Raw genomic sequence first — 15,232 nt, forward strand, 5'->3', positions numbered from 1 at the left:
TCTCAAAAATATATAGGTGGCGACTCTGTATCTGGCAAAGCAATCCATTTTTGGCATTCTGATTCAAAATCGATTTTCCAAAAAATTTCGAATTTGGACTCATTTGTGTTTATCTATTTCACATTGCACCTGTGAAAATCAGATTCAGAACTATGGGAGTCCAAACTTTAGTCGTATCCGAAAGGAGCATGAAAAGAAAGCTACAATTTCTGGTGACTCTGCTTGGGATTTTAGAGAACTTGACTCAAACTTTATGATGTGAAATTTTATCTACAATTATATTGTCACGACCCAAACCCGCCGCTATAGGTTCAACGTCATGACCGGCCAGTAATCATAGATTACCTACGGCCTCCATACAAATAAAAATTTTTAAAAAATAAATACGGGGCTTAGCAGAAGTCAAAAAGGTTATAAAATTCATCCATTGAGCCGTGCATATATGAGGAAAACAAACATGTCAGGCAAGGCTTCGTTTCAGGTTACATCAAACATGAGTACAATTCATGTCTTACAAAAATACAACCCCAACTATGCACAAATACAAAACCATCAATCCACACAAAAGGGGTTTGACAAGCATGGCTCTACATAAGCCTGACTACTTCACCTGGAAGGTCCACAAAAGGCTAACCCATGTAAACTCGAGGCTATCTAATTCTGATGCTCCGTTTGCCCACCTACAATTACATATATAAATAAATAGTGAGCTAAAGCCCAATGAGTAATAACAGAATAAAGAGGTTAAATGAATGAAGTTCAACAATAGTACAAAAACATGTCTCACAGTTCCGTAATGAATCTTAAATCATTTTCAGGGGAGGCATTCGCCATAATAGATCGAATTCATAACTAAACAATTTGATTATCCATAAAGCATCTCTTTGTAGTAACAAAAGCCATTAATACCATTATTTGTGGTACATCCATGAAGTGACAATTTCATTCCAATGATGACGTATCATACTAGCCATGGTATTGTTACCCCCAGGAAAGGGCCTATAGCCATGGTATTGTTACCCCCAGACAAGGGCCTATAGCCATGGTACTATTACCCCCAGGCAAGGGCCTATAGTCATGGTACTATTACCCCAGGCAAGGGCCTATATTCAATGGATGCCACAATATGGTTTCAAAACAGAACTTCATTCATTAAAGGTCATAACATTTCAACAAGCCATGCTATCAATCATCAAATCATTTTAAGAATTCATTCAATCAACCACATATCCATTTTGATAGCAATAACATTTTCAAAAGTAAAGATAATTTGAACATATCTTTATAGGGTTATTACTCACAGTGGTTTGCGGTGACACTCAGCCTCGACGTCCACCTAAATGAGGCACATAACACAGTACAAATGAAATTCCATTTCATTTTAATTCAATTCTCTTTATGCGTCTCTAACTTATTGTATGATTAATGGAGTCCAAATGGTGCCTAAGAATGCTTGGAGTGGCATGAGGATGCAAATATGCACTTAGAAGAGTTGGTAAAATTTTGCTAAAAACAGGGTCTCTACTCGAGCGTAACTTCCTTCGCTCGAGTGGGGGTCCAAAAACAAGGGTGGTCGCTCGAGCGTAACTTCTGTCGCTCGAGCGGTCTGCAAAAGTACTAGATACATGAATTTCCCGCTCGATGGTCGCTTGAGCGAAAGATTGAGAAAATGGGTCCTCGCTCGAGCGACTCGAGCGCCACTTTGGTCGCTCGAGCGAACTGTAAAATTTTAGAAACTTTTGGGAGCTCAAATTCCACGCTCGAGCATAGACTCCCTCGCTCGAGCAGACAACACGAATTCTGGAATTTCTAGAACTATGTTTGAGGTTCAAACTTGATATTCAAAGTCTCAAATCTTGGGTTTTTGGTACAAAAACATGGAGAATCATTATGTAACATGAAAATGCTTCTAATTGAAACCATTTATTCAAAATCATGGCAATTCTCAACAATTTATTTCAATTCCAAGTTGTAAAATAATGTTTAATTCAAATTGGATGCATATTCCTTCAAAACATGTTCAAAATATGATCAAGTGACATGAGAAGCATGAAAACATGAAGGATTCTCCAAAATAAGCTATAAATGTGCCATGCATGTGGGATCTTCATGAATTCAAACTCAAATTATGCATGCATGTGTGTGATTCAACTCCAATTCACCCCATTCATAACAACTCATGCTCGCCCTTTCCAAATTCAACCTAATGCTCCTATAACTCCATGAACTTAGTTTCTACATGGTTCAATTCTAAGAATTTAGGATAAATCTCATACCTATTGTATGAATCCAAGTGTGTTGTAGCTCTAACCCTTCAATCTTCCACAGTTCTCTACAATCTCTTCTTTCTCTCTCTAAGTGTTGAGTTCAACTCTTCCCTCTCTCTCAAATCTCAGCCTGAGAGTGTATAAAGTGAGTTCAAAGCTTAAATTGAGCCTTATATAAGATGTGATTAAGTTAGCCTAATTAAATGTGGTTAGGATTAGTGAATTAGGCTTAACTCTAACTAATTCAATCAGTTTACTCTAATTATTTTGATCCAAATCAAATTTCAATTGAAGTCACCATAAAATTCTAAATATTCCAATTAGCCTATTGGGCTAGTCAGTTTCAGCTTCTGAAGTCATCTAGGCTTTCAATTCCCGACTCTAAGTTGTCGATTTTAACAGATATGCCATAGATCAACAGATAATTATAGAATTAAACACATAATCACACAATCACGCACATAATCATGCAATTAAACTTATTTAAATTATATAATGTGCTAGTTTTGAGGTCAGGGTCGTCACATATATGTTCTTTGCATTGCATTTGCATTGGTGCACCTAAGTCACTGTGTTTTCCATCTGCTATTCCTAGACGGTTTGTCGGAGGCTTGCCCAAAAGCTTACTAAAAGGCTGACCGGTTATGGGCTCTACCATGTTGGGAACACAACCCTTGGATCTGGACTATCGTTGTACCGTTTGATCCTCCTTTCACTTCTCGGTGTTACGTGTGAGAGGTATATTAGCTAGTCTCGCTGAGGTATCCATATTTTTGACCATTTGGCATAGTTGCATCTAGTAAGCCATAGTGATTGTTCCAAACTATGACAGGACGCTCACCTGAATAAAGGATTGCATGAACCCACTTGATTGAAATAGTGAATCCTAGTTCATGACAAAACTAGGCCAAGGTAACCCTACCTCTCTCATAGGGGTGTTTTGGCTCTCTCTTAACTAGTATGTGTTTTGCAATGAAACTGTACAGAGGTGCTTCATGTCAGTGGTATAGTTGGTGTCTGTTTTAGGGAAAAATTCAATGGGGAGTACATTCATTCAGCTATGATCATATCTATTCTAGTGAAATTAGGTTGAGGTGCTGTCTGCGTTCTCTTTTGCTAGATAGTCCTGGAACCATAGCTTTAGAATGCTCCGATATCCCTCGGGTACTCTGGGCCCATGTCAATAAACTTTGTAAGGTTGAGGACCAAATTCAGGGGCAACTAGTGTTTGCTTCACTACTGCCAGTGGTAAGGTGAATAAAGGCCAAACGGGGCTCACCAGTTCCACTCTTCCGACATTCACCAGCTAGATCACCTTTGTTCAGCTCATTCTGGGTATCTACTCCTATCATGGCTCATCTTCTGACAAATTTAGAGGATTTACTGATCCATCTTTAGCAAACAGTAGAATCGCTCTAGCACGACATGGCCCGCCAAGCCCAGGTCACAAACAAGTTGCAACATCAACCATAGCAGTCGGCTATGGCTTCTGTTTCTCATGCACCTAACGTGGCTACTTCTATGCCAGGCACCGCTGCCAGTATAGCTCAAGATCCACCGGGTGTTCTTATTCCTCCAATCTAAAGAGATCCAGTCCCGGTTCAAATGTCTAGAGCTCCAGCCAAGGCACCTTGCGAGTTAGAGTTTGACTCGACCCTGCTCAAAGTCAACAAACTTGAAAAACTATTCAAAAAAGCGCAGGGGATTAGCTCCATTTCGGGTATTGAGGATGGATATACTGAATCTGCCGTTACTTTGCCGGAGCGGTTCAAGATGCCGCATATTGACTGTTTTGATGGCTCTGGAGTTCCAATGGTGCATCTGTATCTATTTTCTGATATCCTACGACCTTTGACCCGAGTTTAGAAGTTGTAACTATTCGGCCGAACCATGTCTGGAATAACTGCCATTTGGTATGCTAAATTGGAGGACTCTGTGAAGTAGACCTGGCAGAAGTTGGCCGAATCCTTCATTGCCCGATATTCCTACAATACGCAAATCAAGGTCACAACTCGTGATCTTGATGTAACGCGTCAAGAACCGAATGAGGGCTTCTTAGAGTTTATTATTCGATGGAGGGCAAATGCGGCTATGATAGCAAACAGACTTCCAGAGAAAGAGCAAGTTCGCATAATTGTTAGAAATCTGCACAAAAGGCTATTGCAAAAAATGGTAGTCCTCCCACTATTCAACTTTAAGGGCTTCCATGAAATTAGGGTTCAAATCGAGGACGCCATCAGACAAGGGATCATTGTAGAAGGTAATGATCCTATGAGGAAGAATGTTGTTCGCAGTTCCAATGCTACTACCAGTAGTTGCACAGCTGCGAAATGTTTAGAAGTAAACACTGTCACCAATCCCATCAAATACCATTTTCCTGATAATAGCAAAAAACTAACCACTTCAACTCAGCCCCAAGCCCAAAATTTCCATCCTCTTTACATAAGTCTCTCTTAAGCCTTGAAAACACTGCTAGAAAAAAGGCACCTAGAGCTCCTAGAACCCCGACCTCTTTCCAATCCTCTTCCACTAAGACATGACCCTGCTAAATACTATGCTTATCATCAACAACACGGTCATGATACAAACTGTTGCATCTGCCTCCATTATAAGATTCAGGATCTTATTGATGAAGAGATCATAGCTCCACCAAAAAGTCTTCAGGCCACCACTAACCCATTACCTTCACATCTCAACCTAATCCATAGACTACCATCCACTTATAACCCCAGCATATACATCACCCCGACCCATTTACCCAAGCCTGAGGTGTTCATTCCAGAAAGCACGAACTTGTGTATGATGGATGCATTTGAACCCTAATCATCTCAAACCCATGAGCCCACTACTGCTGAGCTAACGAGCATGATTGAAGATCTTCAGAGAACTATGACAGATCTAGCCTTTGGGAGATTGGCTCCATCATCGACCACATCACATACAAGGAATTTCAAGTCAAAAGACTCCCTAATTTTGGAATGGACTACATTTGAAGAAGGCTAACTTGAAGCCGTTTCAAGTCTGGGTGACGACATGTCAACAACAATTGGGCCTTGCCTCAACATAGCCACCCAATCCCTTGGCAAAGCTGAAGCAAGTGGCAAGAACAAGGCCGGGGCAAGTATTGACCTTTATGCACGTCTTTGGTGGGCTATAGAGGCTTTGAAGGGCAAAGGGCTGAACAAACAGTGAGTGCTTGCAGTTGTTGAAAAAAAAACCAATAGATGACGCTTTTGTCACTCAAGTTAGGGGCATTTTGGATCAAGAGGTAAGCTAGGCAACACCTGCCGACCCCTCTGTCAATCCTGTCAGGACTGTTAATCGCACCTTCAATCCTCTTTTCATGACCTTATCCAAAGCTCTCCAAATCCTCATAGGACAAGGCCATCTCAAACCCCTTGACCCTCTGCCTCTCCCTGATCCCCTTCCAACCAAACATAATGCTGCCAAGTACTGTGTCTTGCATCAATAAACTGGCCATGACACTGACCGTTGTTTTTGTCTTCGCCATGAAGTTCAAGATTTGATTAACAATAAGGTCATCACTCTACCAGGTCCTACAAATTCTATCGGCACTGGATTGGTGAACTTGGGAGATAATATGACTATGTGATCGGGGATGAACCACCTGCTGATGGCACTCATTTTACTTTAGATATGGTGGATGGCACGCACTATTTTAGCACTTTGAAAATGTTGTTTATTTTACTTTCAAACATGGGTATTGAGTCAGTCTTGTTGTGTTAGGGTTAGGTGATTTCGGGCATGTTAACTCGGACATCACTTCCATGTTTGTTTTTGTTTTTCTTTTTTACTCTTTCTTTTGAGTCTGTTTTTATCATTGAGCTAGTTGAGCCAGAAGATCTGAATGACACAGCAGTAATTTTCACCTACTTCTCTGTGCCTTTAAATCATTGCATTGACCAAAGTTTTTCAAAACTTTTCTAAAACTGTGATGAAAACAAAGATGGAAGAATTTCTCGGGATTTGTAAAATTTGATCGACTGAAAGAAAGAGAGGCATGCTAAGCCCTTAATGGATGAGATCATATCTATTAGTGTGAGTACTGAGAAGGATCTTGGCTTGATCCAGATTGGTTCTACATTGTTTTCAGAAGAGCACGAGTGACCAGTTGCTTTATTAAAAGATTTCAAAAAATGTTTTGCGTGGTCATATAGACCTCTTTCAAAACAAATGAAGGAGTAAACAATGGAGTGCAATGGCATGTATTTCAGCACTGAAATAAGATGCTAAAGACCTTGAAATCATGCAAACAAACCATGGGATGCATGCTAAAAGCCAAGAGCATTAAAGCTAGCAAAGAGCAATACACAAGAGGCATGCAATATCAAGCTTAAACAACCAAACCAGCCCAAAATAGAGCTACAACATGGCAAATTAGTGGCAAAAACATGCTCAAACTAAGGCTCAAAAGAGTAGAAAATCATGCTCCTTTGGTAGCTCACAAATAAGGCACAAAGGAACAACTCTCAAAAGCTCTCAAGGAGTGAAAGAAGTGAGAACATGATGCATGTATATGCTTTGAAATTACATGCTAAATGATGCCAAAACATGCAACCATCACAAATATAGCATGCTAACGTGCTCAAAACTCAAGACTAGCTAAGGCACTTGCACCATAGCCATACAAAGCAATGCTCAAATGACCAAGATCACTCAAAACAGTCCTAAAGCATGTCAAAACAATACCAAAACATGGATGGAGTATAGCTAACACATGCTAGAATGAAAGGTCAAAACACCAAGTACTCTTAGCTAATGGGTGAGATTGCACTACAAACACCAAAACCAAGCAAGCAGTGAATCCACCAACCAAAATTAGAGTTGTAACATGGAAAAATAAGACCCAAAACATGCTGAGATGGTAGCCCAAAAGCTTAAGCAAGCTTGCATACAAATTAGCCCATGATCAAGACATAAGGCACAACTCTCCAAAAGCATTGAAAGAGTGAAACATGTGAGAGTATGACCACACTACATACACTGAAATCATGTGAAAAATGAGGCCAAAGCATGCAAACAACTCAAGTAAAGCATGCTAGAGACTTTGAAACTCAAAGCTAGTGAGCAAGATTGCACCATGGCTATACAAAGCAAGTCCCAAATGATCAAGACCACTCAAAAAAGAGTTCAAGCATGCTAAAATATGAGCAAAAACATGTTAGAGTGTAGCCAAAATAAGCAAGAATAATAGGCCAAAATAGCAAGCATATTAAGCTAGTAAGCAAAATTTACACTACAAGTGTAAGAAGCATGCAAGAAGTGGCCAAGACAGCCACAAACAGAGCTAAAACATGTTAAAAAAGTCACAAAAACATGCTTAGATCAAGTCAAGGTATGGTAGAAAAACATGCTCAAGTATGAGGCCATCAACACAAGCAACCAAGACACAAGGAGAGGGGATGACCCCCTCCTATTTGGGGCCTCAAAAGTACTTTTCCTCCATTGAAATTCCTCTGGAATTCAGTGGTTAAAAGGCCAAGAGAAGGTGATCTCAAAGCCCCTAAGAGATGGCACAAAGCAAAGCAAAACAAGCCACCAAAGGGGATAGACCACCCCTAACTCAAACAAGGCCTCAAAAAACCATCTTAAACACTTAAAAATAAAGCTTTTTGTAGTTGAAAGTTAAGCCTAAAACAACATGCAAAGGTGGCTAAACCAATGTGCAAAAACAAACTTAAAAGAGGGAATTACTCACCCTTGAAGCACAACTTCAAAAACACCAACTTCTGAGGCAAAACCAGCTTTTTTAAGTTCCAAAAACACCTCAAGAAACTTCAGCTCCAATGTCAAGATGTTTGGCTAAGAGGTTGTAGGCAAAATATGACAAAAACACTCACTTTCAATCACTATAAGGCACAATATAGAGAGAGAGTCAAAATTTGTCTCCCAATTTTCTGAACCCTCAATAAGGGGGAAGCACCTCCCCTTATATAGAGCAATGCAAGCACAAACTTGCTTGACAAGCTTAAACTTGCCTCCATCTCTCCATACACGTGTATGGAGGATGCATTCTGTGCCTAACAGCTGGCACCAAAAATATCTGCAAAAATAGTTTCAAGTGGCCTACAAAAGGAAAAAGTGGCCTACAACAGCAAAAAGTGGCCGACAACCTCTCTCCTTCCTCTAGGCAAGGGGTAACAAGGTATGGCACAAAAACAAACCAGGAAGAAGAGAGTCAAGAGGCCACAAGACAAGGCACTCAGCCGGAAGCCTCAAAAACTAGCCTACGAGCCATTACAAGTGGCCTACAAGAGAAAAAAGTAGCCTACAACTACAAAAAGTGGCCTACAGGCCTCTCTCTCCCTCTAGGCAAAGGTACCAAGGAATGGTCCAAAAACGAACCAAGAAAAAGAGAGTTAAAAGGTCCCGAGAAAAGGCGCTCATCCGAAAGCCTCGGACGCTCAAAATGAGCACAAACATACGCGATCATCGCGTGCACAAATGATAACGTCTAAGTCTTAAGGTTGGTCAAAAATGGGGTGTCTATAGATCTTAGCTTGATCCAGATTGGTTCTACATTATTTTTAAAAGAGCACGAGCAACCAATTGCTTTATTAAAAGATTTCAAAAAATGTTTTGCGTGGTCATACGAAGATATGCATGGAATTGATCTTGAGATTGTACAGCATAGGATCACTCTCAGCCTCAAGACTTAATCCCTTTGCTTTCAACCTTGAACCTTTCAGAATGATAAACGATCAACCAAAATATGAGGCTTGCATGGTCAGATTGGAAGCAACCCTTGAACTAGGGGCAAGAATGTCAGATATGATCAAATGAAGCTTGCATAACTGGATGAGAAGCAGCCCCTGAACTAGGGGCAAAAATGTCAGATGTGATCGAAGATTCAAAAATGGGTCATTTCTCAAGCCAATAAAGATCGGCAAGAAGCCAAATCCCATAAATGGAGAAAAGAAAATTTATTACTAAAAGGACAATCGAGTTCCTATCCACAACACTAGAGGAAAATTTAGACCCAATTGGATGGGCCCATATATCATTAGAGACTATTTAGTCAGGGACATCAGCCATTCTCATGGATTCAGATGGCTTAGAGATCCTACGACCAATCAACATGGACAAATTAAACTTTTCTATCCTTGAGAGGCTCATTGGGCCAAAAATCCGAAAGGGCGACTAGGCAAAAGTTAGAGCAAGAGAAAAAGAAAAAAAACAAAAATGAAAAAATGGAAATGAAGAAAAATGAAGAAAGAAAGAGAAAAGAAGAAAGGAAAAATGAAATGAAAGGAAAAATAGAGCTCGTAAGGTTGAAAATCCTAAAAGGCGGCTTTGGCAAAAGTTAGAGCGCCAAATGAGAATGTTAATACTCGAGTCCACCTTAACCCAAGAACTACGTACGGCCTGATTCCTATCTTTAAGATACGTAGGCAACTTCATCTTGAAGTTTGACCCCAACCATTATCAACCTGCTTGTTTCATCCATGTTGGTTGGCTTATTCTTATTCAAACTCGGCTATCCTATCCATGTGCAAATTGGCCCATCCTCATTCAAAATCGGGTGTCCTATTCCGTTAGAAGATTCAGCTGCAAGACAATCAAGTTCAGATCTGAGGTTGCGCATCTCAAGAGTTAATTCCATGTCGGTTGAGCAGTGACCATTTGCAAAAATAGTTTTGAGGATTTTTAATGAAGTTGACTAATTTTCTCGAAAATTATTTCATTTTTCCAAAACAAGACCATTTTTTGGACCCAAAAAAGAAAAAAAATTTAATGCTCATATCCTAACTTACATGATTTCAAAGCAGAAAGTTGAACAAGCATGTTAATCCAACTCTCATATTGGTCAAAATTATTTTGGCAGAAAGCCAAAAAAAATAAACATAAAACAAAAAACAAACAAACGAACAAAAAATAGTCAAAATGATGAACTAGGGGCACAGTCGAGTCAGATTTTCTATTTTTTTCCCACTGTCAACGTACTTGCCAGAAAGGGCACAACAGAGGTCAAAAATTCTCTCATCCTCCAAGCAGTGAAGTATTGAACTTAGTGCGAAGCACGAACTAGAAATAGAGCTGGATATTTGACCCCCTCGTAAGGTCCACAACTTCCAGCTTATCCATCACCCACACCTGGGAAGGAATAAACAATAAAGAGAATAAAGAATAGAGAGATGTGTGCTGAGAGAAAAAGTAAGAAAAAGGGCTTTTCAAAGAAATAGAGATTGAGTGTCCAAGTGATGTGAGAATCAAAAATAAGAAAATGGTCGAAAACAATACCTGGAGAAACAAGCTCCTTGTGAACCGAGAGGTCTCTCGCCGATGGAAAGCAAATATCCGAGTGTTGTGTTTGTTGTTTTTGTTTGTCTTGATGCTTGTTTTGAGTCGTTTTGAATGTAAATAGATGTGTTTAGGTTGTTTTACTTTGTTTTTCCTTTGTTGAGTTGTGGTGTACTGTGGTCAGTTGTAGGCTCAATACTCGATTAAGAACTCATTCTTGGTTTCAATTGCAAAAATAAATTTGTTTTGTGCTCAGAGTGCTATGTCATTCCCAACATGGTGTGCAAAACAGGATTCTTTCTCTCATAAACTGTAAGGTCCAACTCCGATCAAAAGAGAGAGCAACAAAACAAGGACCTATCTGAAACTACATAAGTTCAACGCGGAAAAGAGGCAGGTAATAAAATGATATGATGTAATGGATGTGATAGATAATGTAGTAGATGAATAGGGTGAGATAATCCAACCATGCTAGAATCGTGAGAGGAAGAAGAACAAATCCCAAATATGCTAAAATCGTGTGAAGAATGGAACACTTAAACCATGCTGAAATCGTGAGAAGAGGTCCTACCGCTCAAGGTCGCGCTTCACGCGTCCTCAGATAAATTCCAAACACGTTGAAATCGTGTGAGGAAAAGGGAACACTCTAATCGTGCTAAAATCGTAAGAAGAGGTCCTACCGCTTAGGGTTGCGCCTCACGCGTCTTGAGATAAATTCCAAATACACTAAAATTGTGTGAGGAAAAGGAAACACTCTAACCATACTGAAATCATGAGAAGTTGTCCTACCACTCAAGGTCGCGCCTCACGCATCCTGAGATAAATTCCAAACATGCTGAAATTGTGAGAAGAGGTTCTACCACTCAGGGTCATGCTCCGCATACCTTGAGATACTCTAGCCACGCTGAAATCATGAGAAGAGAAAAACCGCTTAGGGCCATGCCTTCGCACACCCTAGGATAAAAAAATAGCTTGGGAACATGTCTCACGCATCTTAAGAAAAGTCCCAGGGGACAATGATCATAAACGCTGCTCAGCGTAAAAGGATAAATGATACAAGATACTGCAAGATGCAAATGAATGCAATAAGTGCGATAGATAATATGATATGTGTGTGAGAAGCAATGTAGTGAATGATGTTTAGAGAATGCAATAAACAAACAAAGCGACGCTTGAGAAAGTACTTCATGAGGCGAGTGACGATGAACCTCTCTACTCTGACTGGCATCTCCCTCTTGTGTTCTTTGAACTCTTATCTTCAACTCACAATTCAAAGGCCCTCAAAAGTTGACAAGGGGTAACATTTGCATGGAGAAGCCACAGATGCCACTTTCTTCCTGATCATATTCACAACTTTCCCTATTCTCTAACGGGGTGACAAACTAGATTGGTTCAGTATCCAAAATAAAGGCTCATACACGCTACCTCAACTTATGGGGTTGCCACACATATTTCGAGCTGAGGATACACCCATGGGTATTTAAATTAGACTTTAGTCTTGAAAATTCCAAACCTTTGTGTTCTAGGCATTGCCATTCGAACTCTAGTTTCTACTGTCGCAGTTGGTCTCCTAGAAACTCATTGGAAACATAGCCAAGACGCCTCTAGAATGGAATAGTGTTTAGAGAGAGCACTTTGATCGACATTCTGACTTGAAGCAGGTTTGAGCTTGAGATCGGGGTACACTCATACTCCAAAGAAATGATAAGGCCTAAGATGGTGCATCCAGAATGTAATCTCGAAATTTTTTGAAGTTGAAGCAAACTCAGATACTCCAATTTTTCCTTTTCTCTTTTGCTAGCATGTGCCCATACATTTCCCTCGTTGAAACATGGTTATGTCATGTGTAAGTACCCATACTGCGCTGAGGCCAATATTGAGAGTGTTGGCACGTTTTCTGTGTTAGACGTGGTATGTTTTGTGTCCATGCTTTTTTTCTAGGTAAGACATAGTTCAGCCTGTGCCCCTTATTCACTTCATCCCTTGCATCCATTACATTGTATTTTGTCTTGTTGCATTAAGCATTTAGGATCCTTATATTTCCCCAACAGATCATTCCTTAATTATATCATATCATCCAATTACTTGCACTCTTTCTGCAAAAAACATAGTTTTGCATGTGCTCGCACCCCTTTCATGATAAAACATGGTTCTATTATGTGTAAGCATCCATGCTACGCTGGGGCTAGTATTAAGGATGTAGGCACTTAGCCTGTGTTAGGCGTCGTTTGGCTCATGCCCACTTTTTTTCTATATAAAATGTAGTTTGATTTGCATCCCCATTCCTTTATGATATTTGTGTGGTAAACACTGCTCGTGGCTTAAATTGTTTACATTATATATCATTTGCATTATTTCGTTGCATCGTGTATCATTTCCATTCTGCCCTAGAACTACTCTGATTTGATCCTTACAACGGGATACGTAGGCAATCCTTGGGTTCAATCAATTGCATCTGCATTTTGTTTGTTTTCCCAAGTCTTATGGCCTTGTCAAAATAGGTCATCTTTGAGCTTTGACATTCACTAACGTCATTTCATGACTTCGAACTCTGTCAAAGAGGGGCAACTGTAGACACCCCATTTTTTACCGCCCTTAAAACTTGGGCACTTTATTCCAAACACACGATGATGAAAGTTACACTGTGTAATCTTTTGAATTCTCAGCGAAGAAATTTGGATTCAAGCTCTAATCCCAACCTTACACCCCATTTTGACCAAAACCATTTTAGACCTTAAAACCCTCTTTTTCAAAATATTTTTTCAAATTTTTTTACGATGTTCTGAGGCTCGCATTTCATTTAAAATATTGCACTTTTCAATAAACCGAGTAAGGACAAAGTGGAGATACATGGAAGCGAGGTGAACTCTTTGAAAAATCTTTAAAAACATCTTATTTATAGGTTTTGAGATGATGGAAATAGGAGGGGCTGCAAGAAAACTAGTTGGGGAAGAGGTTAAGCAACAAACCGTTAAAAAAGAAATGAGTAACCTTCACTAAATTAGGAATATCTCTCTAACCACTAAGAATTTAGATGTGAGGCCACCACCATCGGAAAACATACCTCTGAGGCTTCAATTTAGACTCAAGAATCACCTAAAACTGAGTCTGGATGAGGGAGATTTGCCTGTTTGAAGTCGGGCCTGAAGTGCATATTTTTGGACCCGGCCGAGTTCGTTTAGGCCCAGCCGAGGCCCATTTAGATCCGACCAGGTTTCAATGAAAACTTCTCCAAAGTCCCTTGTTAGGCCCGACCGTGTGTTTTTGGGCCCAGTTGAGTCTCATTAGCGCCAAACAGAATAGCTGGCGGGAATTGGACAGTTGGCTTTGTTTAAAGATATTTTTGACCAATTTGGCTCAAACTCTATAAATAAGGCCTCCCACTTCAGATTTTAAGGTTTACAAAAATTTCCAAAAGGCTTAGACATTTATGAGAGCTCTTGAACCTTCAAGCTTCTTTTGTTCTTCAAATCAACTTTCCCCCTCCATAAACCATTAAAGCTTGAATTTGAAAGCTTAGACATTTAGAGAATTGTTCTAGGAGATATTTGTAGGAGCTTAGACATAACTTCCTTACAAAAGCTTTCTTCACCTTCAAACCTTCTTCAACTATACATACCCCATTGGAGCTTGTTCTTGGAGTTTTTTTGTTGAGATTTCAAACTAAATTTCAGAAACTTGAGGGTGTTGGAATCAAGTTTGTTAACTAAGAGCTTACCTTTCTTTTCAAAATGTATAATTTTGCACCATCTTCTTTAATTTTCTTTTACTCTTTTCCTCTATTTTTCTTGTCTTTATATTCTGATTTTCAGAGTTTGAAAAGGTTGAAAATGTTATTTAAAAGTTCCAAAAGTTTAGGGGTTAGTCACCCCTCTTTAGTCTTGCTTACTAGTTTTGTATCTCCTTGTTTTTCCCTATCTTTTGTGCAATTTCATCATGATTTTAGCCACTATTTTTGGCCTATTTTCAAAGGCTAAAATATGTAATTTGAAGTTGTAAAAAGTGGAGGGGTTAGCTACCTTTCCTTAGGCTTTCTTATTAGCTTTGTTCTCTTTAATCTTTGCTTACTTTTTCTAGTTTTTCAAACTATTTTCAGCTTATTTTTGGGGCTGTTTTGTCATTGTTTTTTAATTTATTTAAATAGCTTATTCTTTGAATACTTTGCTTGTTGTGTTGTAAGTCCCCATGGCTTTAGTTGTTTAGGCCTTAGACACCGAGTCATTCAAGTTGATGGCTTTCTTTACTTAGTTTTCATATAAAGAGTCTCATTTTAATCATCAATCTCGCATAATCATTTTTGCACCCTCCCTCATTTCTTATTTTTCTTTATTTGGGAGTTGTTTCAAACGATTGATTGTTATTCGAGACATGAGAAAGAGACCCTATACTTAATGGCTTAATCTCTTTGGAGGTGCATCGTCAAGGCATAGTCCCTCTTTCATGCTTCGAATCACTTCTCGTTTGACATTTCTTCTCATGTGGTGGACTTAACCATCACTTTGGACAAATTGATTAAAACATAGAAAGGACTAACAAAATGGACTTAAAACCAATAAAACCAACATAAAGAAAATAAGTAAGATTACTTGGATTCGACCGGACATTATGCCGAGTCCATAGTGTTAATAGTCGTCACACACCAATTTACAATGTGTTGATGAAACTTGAGGCGTCTCTACTTCCCTCTTTAAGCTCACTTCATA

This window comes from Camellia sinensis, chromosome 3 (genome assembly GCF_055761805.1).
Source record: "Camellia sinensis isolate YWXY chromosome 3, ASM5576180v1, whole genome shotgun sequence".
In the NCBI taxonomy this organism is placed as follows: domain Eukaryota; kingdom Viridiplantae; phylum Streptophyta; class Magnoliopsida; order Ericales; family Theaceae; genus Camellia; species Camellia sinensis.